This window comes from Propithecus coquereli, unplaced genomic scaffold, assembly GCF_000956105.1.
Source record: "Propithecus coquereli isolate 6110/MARCELLA unplaced genomic scaffold, Pcoq_1.0 Scaffold644, whole genome shotgun sequence".
Lineage (NCBI taxonomy): Eukaryota > Metazoa > Chordata > Mammalia > Primates > Indriidae > Propithecus > Propithecus coquereli.
Window position 1 is genome coordinate 63,990 of NW_012152441.1, and position 18,228 is coordinate 82,217.

At 48.7% G+C, this 18,228-nt stretch overlaps 1 protein-coding gene across 4 annotated transcripts in view; it reads right to left on the reverse strand.

Moving 5' to 3' along the window:
* ZBTB21 (zinc finger and BTB domain containing 21) overlaps positions 1-7,178 on the reverse strand; it is a 17,390-nt gene extending 10,212 nt beyond the window's left edge. For 2 of the 4 annotated variants that reach the window (XM_012659993.1, XM_012659996.1), the window contains exon 1: positions 7,043-7,178. The gene's annotated coding sequence lies outside the window, so the exon portion shown is untranslated. Of the gene's footprint in view, positions 1-608; positions 676-5,005; positions 5,158-7,042 lie in introns of those variants that run through there. The other 2 variants (XM_012659994.1, XM_012659995.1) reach the window with 2 other exon arrangements.
* Positions 7,179-18,228: the final 11,050 nt, after the last annotated feature.

Consider the following 18,228-nt stretch of genomic DNA (forward strand, 5'->3'; position numbering starts at 1 on the left):
CAAATACACAATTAACATTTTGTATTTTTATGTTTTAACAATAGGAGGTATATTTATTGAGCTTAACAATTAACAATATAAAATGCCCCATTAAGAATGTGGGCAAAAAGGGGGAAAACCATAAGCGCTGAAAGTCTTGAGCTAACCCGGCAGGACTCCTGTGGCTGGTGGGTGTGCAGACTGAACCCTCAGCCCTCTGACCCTCTGCTCGTCAGCCCTCGCACATGGCTGGCGTGGCTGCTGGCTGTACTTTTTCCTCATGTGTTTTTTTGATCCAGAGTCAATATAAACTTGCTGGCACGTTAAACTCCAATTTTTCACGCATGTCTTCATGCTGAGTGATCAGGAGCTCTGACTTACAGAAGGCAGCGCAGCTTACGCATGAACACGCAGCGCTGCTGCCGGCCACATCCCCTTCTTCCCCCTGCTCACCTCCACCTGACTCACCAGTGCGGAAGTTCTGCCACTGCAGTCACAGTGGGGAAACCTCGGCACTCTTAAAAGGAAAGTGGGTGAAATCTGGAAGAAAAGGCCCATTTATGAGCAGCAGAAAAAGCTGAGGAAACCCCCAGGAAAACCAGACTCTGAAACAGGACTGGCTTGCTTACCACTTGGATCCTTGCACACAGTGTCTTCCCAAACTCTGCCTGAATTGTTTCTATTTCATGTTGTTTTCTGAAATTTCAAAATGAAAGAATCTTTATTGTTAACAATTCATGGAAGACATTACAGTTCCGTGGAAGAGCTTTTCACACCTGTCTACTAGTCTCAAATCCTGGCTTTGTCACCTATTAGGTATGCAACCTTGATTAAGATCATTCAACTTTTCTGAGTACTAGTTTCCTTACCTGTTAAACAGGGCTAACGTTACCCACCACGTGGGATTTTATGAGGGGCAAAAGATTCACTATGTTTGAAAGTCCCAGTATGTACAACACTTCCCATATGGCAAGCACACATCTTCCTTCCTTGCTTTTCCTCTCATAAACGCTTGCGGGGGCCTGATGTACACCACGGATCATAAGAGGTGCTGGAGATGGGGAGAAGAGTAAGCTGGCAGCATCCTGTTTCCCAGTAGCTTATATTCCCGTGGGAGGACAGACAACAGTTTAATGAAGGATATAGAGGGTGCTATGGGAATACTAATATCAGGAATACTAATATCATTAACTTGGCCGGGGGGTGGGATGGTGGATGAGCGAATAGTGGGGACACCAGGGAAGGCTTGGGACTTGTCACTCACTTGACACTTATAATACAGGTTGAGTATCCCTAATCCAAAGAGTCTGAAATCTGAAACGCTCCAAAATCTAAAATATTTTGAGTGCTAACACGACGCTCAAAGGGAATACTCATCGGAACATTTCAGATTTTTGGATTAGGGATGGATGTTGATTGAACTGGCAAGTGTAACGCAAATACTCCAACATCCAAAACAATCTCAAATCTGAAACACTTCTGGTCCTGAGCATTTTGGATAATGGATATTCAACCTTAATAGTGAAGGTTCCATTCTTCACATTTCTACTACAGACCTTTACAAAAATGCTCATCTGATCTTGCTGTGGCTTAAAAACCTCCAATGGCTTACTGTGGCCTCAAGTTCCAATTCCCTGGAGTGGCTACAAAGCCCTTCATAACTGGATTCCAGAAAATCATTTCACAGCATCACCTCGAATTCCTCAGGTAATAAATGCAAAGGGGGTTGGGAGAATTCGTATCTTAACACAAACTAATTCAATGCAAATACTTTCTTCTTTATCCCAATGTTAGATCAGTTGCAGGAAATTAAAATTGTTGAGGGATACAGGGAAGGCAGGCAATTTTGGAATACAGAGCATTCTGGTGCAGAAGAAAGCAAAGCACAACATGGCACTCAGAAGGGCATCAGGTGAGTGAGGGGTCAGGAAAGGGATCAAAACAATCTCACCTACTTTCAAGTTTTAGAAACTAAAACTCAGGCTGGTATCACAGCTAAGGTATACATTATAAATTCAGTTGGCTTCAGGACTAGTCCTCAAAACCGTCACACCAGCTCTATAGGAAAATGTCTCCTTACGTCCAAAATATTAACCTAAAACTGAACTCTGGGAACACTGGTCCTTTGGAATGTTGGAGATTGTTATATAGTCCTAACCATGATACTGGTAAAAAAAAAAAAATAGGGAATGCACGTAACACAAGGCAAACACCTAGTTAAAAATCCAAAGCATCTACATTTGGCTTTGGAATATAAACACACACACACAAAGGCACCCAGAGCTCATCCCCACATCCGTATCTCCATTTGATTTTACCATTAGATGATGATAGGAAGTTGGCTCTGGGTTTCAGTCTTATCATCACTCACTTGGTGACAATGCAGATACCCAGAAATTATCTAAACCTCCTCAGATTTCAAAGCCAGACTAGCTTATCCGATCCCTCAAGAGGAGTCATGTTACTACCTTGTATTCCATCTCCTCACATTTTCAGTGTTTGTCTTTCAGAGAGTCAGAGAGAGAGAGAGCGCTTAATTTTGGTTTAACCATGAGTTCTCTGTCATACCCAGCGGAATGACTCCACTATAACATAGTTTGGGCTCTTAACAGGCACCTTAGCAGAGTAGTCTGGTCACAGCCTCTGCTGTTCTGTTCTGGCCTCCCAGCAGCATTCCTACACCTGGTAACAGTTCTGTGATTTTGCCTTGGAAGATTCTACCTTGTCCCACCAAGTACAGTCTGATGTGCTGCTCTCCCCCAGCTCTGGGGTAGGCACACAACCAAAGCCAAGTCAATCAGAAACCTTGTCCCTGGAATATGGGTCCTGAGAATAACAACAAAGGCAGTAAATGAATGGAGCTGATTTATCTCAGCAGAGGCCTGAAAATGCAACCTGCTGGTGCCTGCTACATAGATGCCTGGAGTTAGCTTGGTTTTTGTCCTTCTGGCCCAATTTTCTTTAGCTTTCCCTTAAAGTCCATAAACTTTACCAACCCTGTATCTTTACAATAAATTCCTTTTTCTATTCAAGCCTGTCAGTTTCTGTTCTTATTAAAGAAGCCCAATATGCTTCCATGTGATACTCACTCTTCCTGTCATGCCTTCCAAACCCATCCTGTAAAATACTACTGCTAGACTGAGCTTCCTAAAACAAAGCTTTGTCACTCATCCAACATAATGCTAATACTTAGCATTAAGTGTCACTAACTCAAGTTATTTATTAAACATATATTACATAAAAGGCATGGTTAGATTTTTCTGAAATATGAGATATTTCATATCTCCAAACAGACAAGGCCCCCACTTTCTACTGAGGGAAATCAGATGATAAACAAGGAAACAAACAAATTAAAAAGATAACTTTAGATTGTGCTAAGTGCTATGATGGAAATAAACAGGGTGCTACGGCTGGGTACAGTACTCAGAGAGGATGGTCAGAAAATGCCTTGATGAAACAGTTCAGTTGAAATCTAAGACCTGAATGAAAAGAGCCAACCTTGATCCTGTTAAAAAACAAAATAACAAATGCAGTGGTTCTCCATTAGGCTTAAATGCAAAATTTTGAAAACATGAACTCCAAGGCTCTATAAAATCTGATTTCTAAGAATGTTTTAAATCTTCTTTCCCTTAGTTATCGCCTTGTGATAACTCCCTGCTTCAGACACTTTGCTTCTGAGACACAACCTGCACATCTTACTTCTTCCATTACCCTATCTGGAATGTCCTAGATCTCATCTAACTCCAGAGTTCCCCAGCACCCCACTCATATGAACATTAACCACCTTTCAAAGCTCAGCTCAAGTTCCAACTCCTCCAAGAAACCTTCTGTTATGGGCTGAATTGTTTCTCCTCTCATCCCTCCCACATTTATATGTCAAAGTCCTAACCTCCAGCACCTCAGAATATAATCTATTTGGAGATAAGGTCTCTAAAGAGGTAATTAAGTTAAAATGAAGTCTTTGGGGTGGGCCCTAATCCAATATAACTGGTGTCCTTATGAGAAAAGGAAGATTAAGACAAAGACACACTCAGAGGAAGGACCATGTGAAGAAGACAAGAAGACAGCCATCTACAAGCCAAGGAGAGGCCTCAGAATAAACCAATCCTGCTGACACCTTGATCTTGGATTTCTAGCCTCTAGAACTGTGAGAAAAGAAACTTCTGTCATTTAAGCCACCCAGTCTGTTGTGCTTAGTTATAGCAACCAAAGCAAACTAATATACCTTCCTTGACTACTTCAGTTAAGGAGCAAACACCTCCTTTCAATTCCTGTATTATGCAGAGCCAACACCATTTATGTAGTGTTTATTCATTGCCTTATATTGTCGGGTCATCTGTGTCTCCCCAACAGGACTGTAAGCTATTTAAGGACTGGTATCTATTCAATATCTTTTGGCACTCTTCACACTGTCTAACGTGGCATCTTGCACAGCAATAAATATCTGTTGATTTCTCTGTACTCTGCACTCCAATTAAATGCAGGTGTGAAAATTATGCACTTTGTTTTTCTAAAGTAAAGCTGATTACATCACCACCCTGCTTTAGAATACTCTATCAATTTTTCCATTACTTCCTAAAGAAAATCCGAACTGTAGACTGGCACACAAAACCTCACAGTCTGGTTACAACTCATCTCTCCATCTTTATTGGACAGTCCTTACCACCTACCCTACAACCTGGATATCCAGTTTCTGCCACCTAAAATATCTTTCTTATTTCTCCTTTACTTGGCTAACTTCTGTAGAAAGATCCAGTTGAAATGTCACTGCATCTACAAATCTTTTGCAATACGCCCCTAGGCAGCAGCTCCGTCATCTAAGCTACTACACCATTTCATCTCTCTGTAATGCAGCCACAACTATTTCAACTGATCTGCTTTTATATCTCCCTCATGAGACCCTCTGAAAGGAAAAGCCCTCGTTTTTATCGGTGTATCCCTAATGCCAAGCACAAGGCTTGGCAGGAATCTACTGGGCAAAGAGAGAAATCATCCAACTTCAGGTTTAGGACCTGGACTTGCTCACCTTTATTTCTCCAGCATCTGTTACAAAGCCCAACACGTGGCAGTTCTCTTTGCTTTTTCTATGATAACTTGTGGCTTTAATCGCTACTGGATGATGACTCCCAAATCTGTATCTCTGCTTAGATTTCTTGAGACTCCAGGCTCTCAGGTGCCTGCAGAACAGTTCCATCACAGGACATCCCACCTGGCTGGCACGGCACTTAGGATCCACACCCTCTCATCCCTACCCCCTTGTCCTCACACATTCCCTAGTTTGGTGTGCTGCCAGCCACTAGGTCTCCTAAACCAGAAACCTCTTATCTTTCCTTAACAGCCAATCAGTGACCTGTCAAGCCTAGCTCTAGAATTTGTTCTCCCCATTCCCACTGGCTTTGGGGACAACTAAAACGGTCCCTTCAATTATCTCCTTCCCATCCAGAGACGTCCTTAATAACTTAACCTCTCTTTTGTTATTGTAATTTTTCTTTACCAACGTACACATCCAAAATTCCCTGCTATATAACACTGTCAGTTCCTCAGGGGCAGGCGTTTTATCTTCTTCAACTTCATTTCTGCAGAATGAAGTACACTATACTTTCAATAGTGTTAAAAAGAAAGAATGAATTAAAAAGTTACTTTTAAGTAGACCAATGCCTCAAACTTCTACTTTTTTAACACCAATATTTAGGGGTGCTTAAATTTAAAGGACTATTAGTCATTAGAGATGGATGAAAGATTTACTTCTCCAAGCACCAGAGGGTAAGGTTTAAAAAATAATTTTCAATGAGAACTCTTTCTAAAATGGATTAACCCACTTTGTCTTCTTAAACAAGGTATGAAGACCATAACGTAAGCTCCTTAACTGATGACTCAGGGTCACCAGCACGAACAGTCACCGGACTGTACAGTAACACACACAAGCCCTCAGACGCCAGGTGAACAGAGCTGTTAGCTCTTGCACTGAAAAAAGATCCCAGGCTGTGCGAAGTCTGATTAACGTGCCCCTCAGCTCCCACCGTCAGGCAACGCCACTGGGATACCTGTCTAAAAACACCCCGCCTCCAAAGGTGCTGCTCCGGTGGCGTTCTCCCGAACCACCCCGCCCTCCTGGTAACCGCGGGCCCGGTGCCAGCGCCGCGGGGCTGTCCCATGATTAAAAGGGAGATCGTTTGCGGAGGGACTACTGAACGTGTTCCAGAAAAGCCACCAAAGGATCACGAGGGGCCGCAGCCGGCGTCTCTAAGGCCGGCGCGACGGGCTGCGCGGGGACCGCTCCCCGTCCGACGGCTCGGCCGCAGACCCGGACGCAGGCGGGGTCCTTCTCGAGTGGGGACACCGGCAACGGCCGAGCACAGCTCCCGGCCGGCGCAGGCTGCTGCGGGCCGGCGGCGCCGAGTCAGGGGCAAGGTCTTCCCCGGCTCCGCGGGGCACTGACGCGCCGCGAGGTCCCGACGCCGCGGGAGGGGCGGGCGGGGAGGCGGCCGGGGGCGGGGGAGACCAGACAGGGCCCGGGCGCCCACGATCCGGGCGCGGGGCCGAAGGCCGCAGAGGGGCGACCCGCCGCAGCAGGTGCGGGACCCGCACGGCCGCCCCCGGCTCCCGCGCCCTCCCGGCCCGAGCCGGCAGCCAGCCGCCGGCCCCACACCTGCCCGGGGCGGAGGCGCGCCTGCAACGCCGGCGCTCCAACCGCTCCGCGCGAGGGGCGCGCGCCCGGGCAGGCGCGTCCGCTACCCCGGGGGCAGCCCGGCCGGGGCGCGGAGTGGAGCCAGTGAGGGAACGGAGCATGCGCAGTGACGAGGGCGAGGCCGAGTGCGGGCATGGGACATGCGCAGTGTGAAGGCACAATCGGCTACGTGGGAGCCCGGGGCATGCTCGGTGAGAGACAAGGCCCGGCGCAAGCGCAGTAGCGCGCGGAGCCCGCAACCGGCTGGTGGAAAGAAAAAAGAGGAGAGAAATCACCTCAGAGTTACGTCAGGAAAGGCCACGATTTGCGGGGAGGCTGTGGTTTCCAACAGGGCCCCGCAGTTCTCCTAGGGCCAGGGCCGTGACAGTTACTCACCGGTCTTCAGCCCCGAGGCAGACGCTGGGCCCCTTTCCGCTCACACTCGGCTCGCGCACGCCGCAGCGGCCGCTGCCGCTGTGATTCCATCCATCTTGAATTTGACGTCATCCCACACCAGGGATGAGGTCATCGCAGGCAGCGCTCGTCACGTGCACGACGCTCCGATTGGTCGCCGGGCTTGGGGGGCGGGGCGAGGGAGGTGCGGGGGCCGGGGAGGGCGGGCTGCCGGGAGCCACGCCGGGCGGCTGGCGCCTGGGTCCTTGAGGGGCGCCCGCGGCCGCTCCGAGGGAGGCTGCCCTGAGGGAGACGGCTGGGTTGGGGGCTGAGCGTCCGGGCGAGGGGGACCGCGCCGCATTAGGGGGCGCATCGGTCCCCAGGGGGCTCTGCCGCTTGGCGGGGCCCGGGCTCTGCCGGTGGTCGCCGCAGCCGCCCCGCGGTCCCGCCCCGAGCCTCGGCCCCGCGGCGGGTGGGCGTGGCGCGCCGCAGACCCCGCGGGGCCGGCTCGGGGTCGGGACCCCGGCGGCGGCGAGGCAGGGCGGGGCGCGGGCCGCGGGGGCCTGCGTGGGACGTCCGCAGGATGCGCGGCGGCGGGAGTCGCGCTGGGGAGTTTCCATTTCTTCCCTCCGACCCGACCTGCCCGCGAGGACGGGCGAACGGGCCGGCGCACCTCCGGACACCGCGTGGTTTGCCGGCGGCCCGGGGAGCTGACTTTGCACAGCACCGGTTCTCATCGGTGTCTCAGGCTTTCCCAGGTTCCTTGCTTGAGTATTCAACTCCCATTGTAAGGAAAACAGTGAGAAAACTCGCTTCACTTTCCATCAAAACCAGAAAAATAGATAACAGAAATGCCACACTGTAAATTCCAACTCTAAACAAAGATTCTCTAGTTTAGACAAGCTAAACAGAACATCTTGATGTGTTCTCCAAAGCCTAGAACAAACCGATCAGAAGGAGATGGCCTTCTAAAGTGACAATTCTAGAACAGACATTTAAAAATCCTGCATTTTAAATCAGCTTTGATATTTTTCAAGTGTTAATTGTTAATTTTCAAATAAGTTGAATTTTTGAAAATTGAATTTATGCGCATGACCTGAGGTAAAATATGAAACGGGTTTGGGGACTAGGTGGAAGAATTAGTCTTGCATTGGATTGATAACTAAAAACTTGTTCCCAAATTGACAGTCTAGTGTCAGTTGTTTTAGTTTGACTTAGTTGAAGAGGACTCAGTCTTAAAGAATCTTGCACCTAAAAATTTTCTCCTACAGCTATGTGAAAACTTTGAAAGAATGTCTTTATGTTTCGATCTGTATGGTGGTAAAGCACAAAGTGGCTTTGTACTTAAAAGAAGGTGGAAGGCAACAGTGATCATAGTCCTTCCAAGGGCCTTCAGTTTCAGGGTGCCCTGTGATTGGCCTGGGTGAGCATGTGCTGCTACCCCTATTTTACAGCCGAGAACACCAGTGGGAGTTGCATAGCAAGAGCCTTGGCTGGAACCCAGGTTTCCTGGCTCTGACTTCACTCTACCCTGTGCGGAAAGCAGTCTTCCTTCACCGCACATCCCTTTCTGGCTCCGTGATTACCTGGGTTTTTCCCAGGCTTCCTCAGGAGCATACACGTTGGCATCTCCGCTTTGAACCGTGTTATCAGGGTTAGCCCTCACCATTTCACTGAAACTGACCCAGTTGCCAAATCCAGCAGAAACCTTTCAGTCTTTCAGGTGACCTCTTTGATTTGTGACACTACCAATTTCTTCAACAGTGATTGCTTCAGTTCCGCCTCATTCCCTGAACCTCCACCTCTTACCTGACAGCTCCCTCTCAGCTTCCTGCGTTGGCTCCTCTGCCCCTGCCTGTGCTCACACTGTGTTTCCTGAGGGTTCTGACCTTGGCTCTCTTGTCACCCTCCCCCTGTGCAGTCTCAGCCATCCCTGGGACTTTTGCCCAGTTGCCTGAGCCAGGAACTTGGGCACCATCCTCCGCTCCTATGCATTTGGCTTGTTCCCAAGTCCTGTTTGTCCTGTCTCCTGAATGTTTCTCTGATAATGTAGCCACTTCTTCCTGTCTTGAATGGCTTCCTAACTGCTCCTGTAACCTCCAGGTTTTTCTGTTATAATCCATGCTCACATTGCAGCCAAAGTGATTTTTTTTTTTTTTTTTTTTTTTTGAGACAGAGTCTCACTGTGTTGCCCGGGCTAGAGTGCCGTGGCGTCATCTTAGCTCACAGCAACCTCAAACTCTTGGGCTCAAGCGATCCTCCTGCCTCAGCCTCCCGAGTAGCTGGGACTACAGGCATGCACCACCATGCCTGGCTAATTTTTCTATATATTTTTAGTTGTCCAGATAATTTCTTTCTATTTTTAGTAGAGATGGGGTGTCACTCTTACTCAGGTTGGTCTCGAACTCCTGAGCTCAAACAATCCGCCCGCCTCGGCCTCCCAGAGTGCTAAGATTACAGGCGTGAGCCACCGCACCCGGCCCAAAGGGATCTTTTTAAAAAGCAAAAGGTATCATGCCACTCGTTGCTTAAGTTTTTAATGACTGTCCATTCCTCTTAGAATAAAGTTCATACTCCAACCTGGAAGAGCCTGATGACTCGGCCCCCCAGGTCTCCGTCTACCAACGCAGACACACACCTTCTCTAAACAAGTCTGGCTCTGCCTCTTGCCTCTGGGCTTCAAGTGTGTTGCCCTTTACCTGAGCTATTACTCCCCCTCTGCCTGTTTTAACTTGGTAATTTCATCTTGTTAACTGGTGTTACTTCCCCCAGGATTTTATCACCCCCCCACCCCCACCCCTGACTGGCATCTCTCAGCCTCATTCTGGGTTTGGTGCTTCACCTCTGTGTTCCCATGGCACCTCGTATGTGTTTTGTTGATACCACTTGTGTAGGTGCTGTTGGGTTTGCCTGTACCCTCTCATGCCCCCAGGAGGCTGCTTGTTCACTCTGCCTGCCTGATGCCCAGTGCAGTGCCTGGGGGAGGAGCTACAGGAGGAGCTTAGCATATTTTTATTGAGTGTTATCTACACACTGAAGCGTCCCTAACAGGATCTCTAGCACCATGTACACAAATATTTATACACCATTGAAAGAGCCGCCTTCTTGTTGGACATCCTCCTCCAGATAAGAGCTATGCACTCAGCAAGCTCACAGCTGAACTTTCTATCGGCTTTCTGTCTTCCTTAAACTTATGCTTCCTTCCTTGTCCCTGTCCTGGCTGATTAAAGGGCCATCTGCCTTGTTAGCCAAGCCAGGAATTTGATGGCTATTTCCCTGTCAATTTCCGCACTCGTCCCTCCCTAAGTCCAATCAATCTGCCTCTTAAAAGCCCCGTAAATCCGCCTTCGCCAGCCCTGCTTCTGCTGTTCCTGGCTCCAGCATCTCTGTCCAACCTGTGGCCTCTCAACCAAATTCCTGCTTCAGTTTTGCTTCCTCCTCTTCCCGGTCCAATCTGTTTTCAGCCAAATTCATCTTTCTGAGTGCAGATCAGATTAACTTGCTCTGCTGCCAAGTTCCCTCCCTCCGTGGGATCCCCGGGTATCTGCAGCCTCAGCGCTGGGGAGGCCTGGCATGCTCTCTGCCTGCCTCCCGCCACGGATCACCCTCTGGCTCTCCCTCTGGCCGTCCGCACCTGGGATGCCCTTTTCCTATTCAGTCTGATTTCCCTTTCCAGTGTCAGAGCAAGGCTGCCTCCCTGTGCACTTCGGCCACTCCGCTGTCACGTCTGTTCTGTCTATGCCCGGCGGCTTGAAAGCCAATCTCTCCAGTAGCGTGTGTGCTCCTTTGGTACGAGACCATGCCCGATAGCCTGTGTATTCCCAGAGCTTGGGGCCTGTTAGGGATGTGTCCTGGGCCATCTGCTCCCATGGCTCAGAAACTGGTACAGTGGTATCCAATGCTGTGGTGTTAGTGATGCTATAACTTGGCATTTCTTGTGCCAAATACTGCCCTTTCATCAGTTGAGGTAGAGAAGTCTACATGGAGTTTAAAACATAAGCCTCTGCATGTTTGGAAGTGGGAGGTTTTAATCAGCTGTGATTCTCTTAACCATCATTTCATTTTGAACGTGTGTCTGGATGTCCAAATTCACCCAACCTGTGGGTTGGGTGGTTGTCTCTTTAAAAAAATTCGTATTCGTTTCCTATGGCTGCTGTAACAAATTACCACAAACTTGGTGGCTTAAAACAACAGAAATTTATTATTTCACAGTTCTGGAGGTCAGAAGTCTAGAATTGGTGTTACTGGGCTAAAATCAAGGTGTCAGCAGGGCCATGCTTCCTCTGGAGGATGCAGAGAAAATCCATCCTTGCCCTTGCAGCTTGGCGGCTGCTGCATTCCTGGCTGCGTCTGCATCACTCACATCTCTGCCTCTGCGGTCCCACGGCCTCTCTTCTGTCAAATCTCTCTCTCTACAAGGACACTGGGGAGAGCATTTAGGGCCCACCTGGATAATCCAAGCTACTCTCTCCATCTGAAGATCTTTGACTAAATCACGTTTGCAAAGACCTTTTCCATATAAGGTAACATTACAGATCAGGGATCAGGACCTGACATCTTTAAGGGTCATCATTTGGCCCACTGCAGATGAGGACAGCATTCCTATTTGCATGCAGCAACGTGGGAAGGTCTTTGAAAGGTGTGTGACCCAGAAAAAAGAGGAAAGAGAAGGGAATGGAGAGTGGGGAAATGTGAGCTTGCCGTGTAAAGGTTAATGCCACTTCAGTGCTCAGTTAGGCTCAGAACGGGGGTGCCACGGGTCACAGCGCTCTCTTCAGCACGATCGAGGTTGGGTCGGGTAAGCGTTGATCCCACTGGGTTCTCGTAATTGCGAAGCCCTGTCTTTGAAGATGATCATAAAAGAGAAAGGTACTAAGTTTAAAGGTCTCCCCAACCAGAAGTATCAATTGTTGTGCCTTTCTCTGAAGAGCCTAAGTGCCTCGTCCTCGCTCTTCTCACCACCCACCCTCGTTCTTTTCACCTTAAAGACCAGGTGCCTGAAGGTCCCTCCAGTTCAGCAAAGGATACAGCTCCACACCAGTTTCTACCAATTCTTTTGCCTTAAGCACGATTGGGAGAGGACTGTGCGTGCGGGGGTGTGTGTGTGTGTGTGTTTGTGCAACAACAGTAGTAATTCAGACTATTTGATTATAAACTTTGTGTGCATTAAGAAGATGGGTCAGATGGACTTTCTTATGTATTATTTCATAAGTTGCTATTATGAGAGGAGGTGTGGAATACAATTGCTTTAAAGTCTACACCATAGGGTTTCTTTGGGAAAGAAAGATGGATCGCGCATCCCCAAGGCTGTGGGCTGGGTGAAGGATGGCGGCTCCCTTTAACAAGTGTCTGCTGCGTGTCCTCAGCTGTGATCTCATCTGCTCCTCCACCCTGCTCCTTAGGAATAAAGATGGCCATTTTACACGCCAGGAAGTGAGGCTTGTAAAGGCGGAGAAGTGGAGGAATGGGAGTCGGAGTTGTCTGACAGCAGCGTCCAAGAACTTTCAAATAAATGCAGCTGCTCTGGAAATATTTCAGATGTGCGTGGTAGAATCTGTTAACTGGTCAACCCTTTATCTTACGTTTTCCTAAATGAGAAGGGGTGAATCCAAAGCACAGCGTTTTGGTTAGATCATTTGGGAAGGGAGAAAGGTGTGTGCAACTGGCAACAAGCCGGAAGGAAGCAGGAAGCAGAGGGATTCATACGCCAGGACCTGTCTGATCAGTGCATTAGCCGATGAGCTGTCTATTCTGTGAACAGTGAGGTATGAGGGAGGTGGAACAGGTCCATCTCTTTCCCGTCCCTTTCCTGTTCTCCTCCTCGTCATTCACGTAGACGGGAACTATGGACACAAGTGGTAAATGCTGTGAGTTCTGCCTCCGCAGGCACCCAGACACCCAGACACCGGTGGCCTGAGGCTGGAGATGGGGGTGTCAGGCCTTTGTCCTTGCAGTGCACAGAGCTCCCTAGGTGGGGACCTGACTAAGACGAGCTCTGGAACCCATCAGTAACCCCCTTGCCGTGCAATGGCCACAAATATAGGGGCTCTGCCTTTGCCCTTGACAAAGGCCCTGCTGATTCCTGGATAGGCATCGGGGAGCTGACAATTGCTGTTCTGGATTTACAGGCTGAGACACCAGACTGTGGGAGAAAACGATGAACTCACCAGAGGGCATTCATCTGGGCGGCCTTTTCCAAACAACCACTCAGGCTGTGCGCCTAGGAGGCCAGTAGCGTTGTTTCTGCGCTACGGTGTTCGGAGCAGCTACGCGCCTCTGCTCAGCTTGGATGTTACGCTTCATGGGCTGCTGTGCGCGTAATGCATAGATGGGCAAGAGTGCTGACTACGTGATCTGACCCTCAAGCTGTGTTTTAAAAAATAGACCTATGACTGTTTTTGTTCGTTTTTAAATTTGGGGGACTTCGGAGCTCTGTCCCTTCACTTTTGGTGAGAGTCAGCCTTGTCGACCGTGGCCCAGCATGTGAGTTGCCTTACTGAGAAAGGAAATATGAATGTGCATTTAAATTTGATTTTAAAAGTTCTTACTGTACTTAATTATTTCTGAAATTTATTTTTATATTTGGCATGCTTTTATGCTATAAACTTGACACATTTAAACATCTTAATAAATATTTACCCTCAGACTTGAATGAATACATCAATTTCAGAACGAGACTTGATAAAACATAGAGCTCATACTTGAAGTTTGCTTACAAAGCACTCTCACAAAAACTGGGTCAAATGATTTAATCTGTTTTCTCCATTAGAGAGCAGCCTTTCTCCCCTCCCGTCCTCCCTTGTAAATGTGACTCAGTGGATTTGGTACACTGTCTGGTTCTCTGATACCTGTGAAATTACTACTTCTAAAAATAGGTGCTCAGTTCCTTTTATGCTTTATTTGTTTCTGGGGTAGGGCACTCATTGTTAGTGCTGCAACACTTTGAAAATTGTCGGGCGGTGAAGACCAACGACCAAGAACTGCAAAGATGTCATCTGAGGTTTTGTGAAGTCTGCATGTTTAATTCATTTTACATATTTTTGACTGTGATAAGTCTAGAATTTTCAAATATCCTTGGAAATATTCCCAAGAATTTTGCTTTATAAAAATCAACTAAATTTTAAAAATAAGATGATTTGAGCACATGGTAGGGTGGCAAGGGCGGACGATGTTTGGGTGTCCCTCATGAAATTTGGTTTCCTTCTCAGATTTAGTTCTCCCCTTGTACCCAGTGAGCTGGGGTGATCATCTGATTGCATTGTGGTGGCGTGGTTACCAAGATCATATCGTTACTATATTAGCAGCAGTGTAATAACTATTCTAAATTTAAGCCCTGTGTTCTTTTTCCTGGGCTAGAAGTTAACTCATCAGAATTCTATGTTAAAACTGAGATTCCGCCCACCCTGTGCCCAGTGCTGCAAGGAGGGACCATTTTTGCTTTCACCATTTTTAGTGGCTAGTACGGTGAGTGGCCTATCCTGGAGTCAGATGCCAAAAAAAAAAAAAAAAAATCTTAGTGGCCGCCAAGACAATTATGCTATAGTTAAAAAAAAAATCAATTGTTTTATCAGGTATAAACGAACCTTCAGAGTAGCATTGATCAGATAGTGTTTTAATAGGATCAATATGTGCAAACATGTAAGGAGGCCATAAACAGGCAAAAATTACACCACTGATTCATCATGAAATATATTATAAAAAAAAAAATATCAGCCAGGCACAGTGGCTCACGCCTAGCACTCTGGGAATCCTAGCACTCTGGGAGGCCAAGGCGGGCGGATCGTTTGAGCTCAGGAGTTCGAGACCAGCCTGAGCAAGAGCGAGACCCCGTCTCTACTAAAAATAAAAAGAAATTAACTGGACAACTAAAAATACATATAGAAAAAATTAGCCGGGCATGGTGGCTCATGCCCATAGTCTCAGCTACTCTGGAGGCTGAGGCAGGAGGATCGCTTGAGCCCAGGAGTTTGAGGTTGCTGTGAGCTAGGCTGATGCCACAGCACTCTACCCCGGGCAACAGAGTGAGACTGTCTCAAAAAAACCCCAAAATATCGCAGAGCAAGGGTGAACTATTGCAAAGATTGTTGATTAAAACTAAAATGCCTTCAGGCCTGAGAATCGATATTAATTGCACCATAAATCAGCGAGCTTCACTTGATGACTCCCGGTGCAGGATGTGACAGGAGGTCAGTGGCCGGCCCCAGTGTCCAGAACAGCCGCGCTGCGTTGTCGCTGTGGCATCTCGAGTTTCCCGCCGCACACAGAGTGAAGGCCATCAGCCGTGCCGCGGTGACACGTGCTCTAAGCCTTTACCAAGCTAACCCCAGGCTCGCTCACCTAACCTCATAACTATTTCTGGTCGTGGAAATCGTTACTGAGTTACAGGAAGGACCCCAAAATTGACCTCAGCGTTATGATAATGGGGGGACGCAGATTCACTGATAATCGAGAAATTCTAAATTACCTTTCAGAGTTTTGCAATACGCTACTGACCGTCATGATTTTACACAGAAAAACTAGATCCCTGCAGAAGGATTTTACAGTGCGTAAGACCCACCTTCCTGTCGTCCCTTGTTTGGGGCACGTGATGTGTGTGTGTAGCGTTGTCCTATCTCCAGGGCGGGTGAGCTGGGAAACTCCAGCCTGTGTTTTAAAGGCACAGGTGGGTGCTGCAGCTTTGTATGATAGTTAATATTAATAGCTCCTTCTCTGATCCGCCCAACTGGAGCAACGCCAACCAGCACCGCGGGGCCTGGGACATACCTCCCTTAAAGCACCGTGTTGGAATATCGGTTCCCAGCCCATCTCATTTCATCTCTACTTCTCAGCTTGACTTGAAGACCCTAGGCAGGTGTGCACCTGGCCCCAGGTCAGGGGTCCAAGGATATTTGCACATTGAATGGGATTCTCCTTTATGGAACGTAGCTGAGAATTCCTGTGCTACTCTCTGGTCTTCTCCGATGCCAGGACAGTCATGATAATTACCTGTCCTGCCCCCTTGCCGTTAGGTAGACCACATGACCAGTTGTGGCTTGTGGATTATGAGCAAAGCTGACATTTGTCACCTCCTGATTGTCCACCAGCTTTATTCACGCATTTGATGAACATGCATTAAGCACGCGCCTGGTAGTGGTGCACTATATGCTGGCTGGACATAACAGGTGCTCCATGAACACTTACTGACCAAGTAGGGATCTGGAAGGGAGTTCTCGGTGCAAGGGCTGGCGTGGGCAAAGGCGCGGGGCTCGGAGAACGCTCTGGACCTACCTGGCGGTTTGGGCCCAGCTGGAGCCCTCCAGCAGTGAGGGCTGAGGTTGGAAGTGGGGGGGTTGGTTCTGTGTACCTGTGTCCAGGCCTGCACTTCCCCTGGGTGACAAGGACACAGTGTGGGGTTTCACGTTCAGGAGAGGCAGGTTCAGGTTTTGAGCCTGGGTGTTGTGTGGAAGGTCGAGGAGAGGGAAGAGGTTAGAAGCCAGGGGTCTTCTGCAGTTTGCAATGAGAAATTAAAGGAGCTGAAACAAGACGGTGGTAAAGGTGATGGACGCCCGCAGCCCAGGCAGACCTGTGACTCGCTGGATTCACGACTGGGAGAGAAGGGAGGAGACTGCGGCAGCTCCCAGGTTCAGGCCTGGGAACCAGGCGTAACCCAGAGCCCGACCCTCAGAGAGCTGCTGCCTCAATTTCCACATTCCTTCCTCATGCCCCTGTTGGGATGATTAGCTGTGCTCAGAAGCCGCCCCCAGTCCTACCAGTGCTGCCCGTGGAACGCCGCTCTGCTGCGTGAATCCACCCGGGTGTTTATCCAAAAGAATTGAAGGGGTCACGAAGAGGTACCCGCACTCCCACGCTCACTGCAGCATTGGGCGTGACGGCCAAGGCGCAGAATCAACTTAAATGTCCATCAACATATGAACAGATAGAGAAAACGTGATATATACACACAGTGGAATATTGTTCGGCCTTGAAAAAGAAGGAAATTCTGTGATACACAGCAACAGGGATGGATCTGGAGGACATTGCACTAGGTGAAATAAGCCAGTCCCGGAAGGACACACGCTGCATTAATCCACTTCTACAAGGCGACTAAAATAGTCCGATTCGTAGAATCAAGGAGTGGAGTGGTGGTGGCCAGGGCCTGGCGGAGGGGAACTGGAGAGCTGCCAATCAGCTGGTGTAAAGTTTTAGTTAAACAACATAAGTAAGTTCTAGAGATCTGTGCCCACAGTCAACAAGACTCTGTATTGTACACTTAAAACTTTAAGAGGGTAGATCTCACGTGTTCCTACCACGATAAAATAAGATAAAATAAAAAATCCTGAACATTCCTGAACAGGCCCGGCTAGATTCCATTATTTTGCCCATGTGCTAAGAAGGCTTTGTCATCTGGTGACTGTGCTTTCCAGACACAAGTCTTGTCGTGATCTGGGCACACAGCAGTCCCGGAGATGTGCTTTGAATGCCAAGCCCAGCACTTCGTGGGAAATGTGACTTTTTAAAACAGAGGGTGAATATGTGAAGTCACAAGCACCCCGGGAAATCAGGGATATGTGGTGGCTATAACTGTCACCTGCCACTACTGGGGAATGCACCTGTGTCTGGAGACAGTCTCTGTTTGAGGCAAGACACAGTCTGAGGACAAGAGCCCCAAGCCAAGGCCTGCAAAAGGGGACAGCAGAGCAGGGGCCAGGCCGCCAGGCGGGTATGGAATTAGAGCCCAGGGCCTGGCAGCGCAGTGGACAAGCAGGCAAGAGCCAGGTTCTGGAACCCTGGGATTCAGAGCTGGCTCATCAGGGAGTGAAGATTTCTAGGTCTTTGACCATTGGGAGAAAGGGGACCATGGACAGAGCTGTGTGAAGCCCGCACGCTGGCTGATGCAGCCGCAACTGCAGCAGCCCTGCGGGAGGTCGGGGGAAGGCCAGGTCACAATAGGTCTGGCTGGGCTGGAGGTGTTGTTGCCAGGCAACTGTCTCTCTGCTTCCTTCCGTTGTGATTTTCCTGACTCAGTCCTGGGGTCTCTCTCTGGAGAGCGGCTACAAAGGCCAGCCCTGTCCTGAAGGGGCGGTGGCCATGGATGCACGGACACTTCTTTACCCTGGTGGGCGGCCTAATGTCCACGTGTCTGATGGTGACCAGGTGCACCTCTCACAGGGAACGGACACCCTCGTGGCTCCTGTGTCTAGTTCATTGCT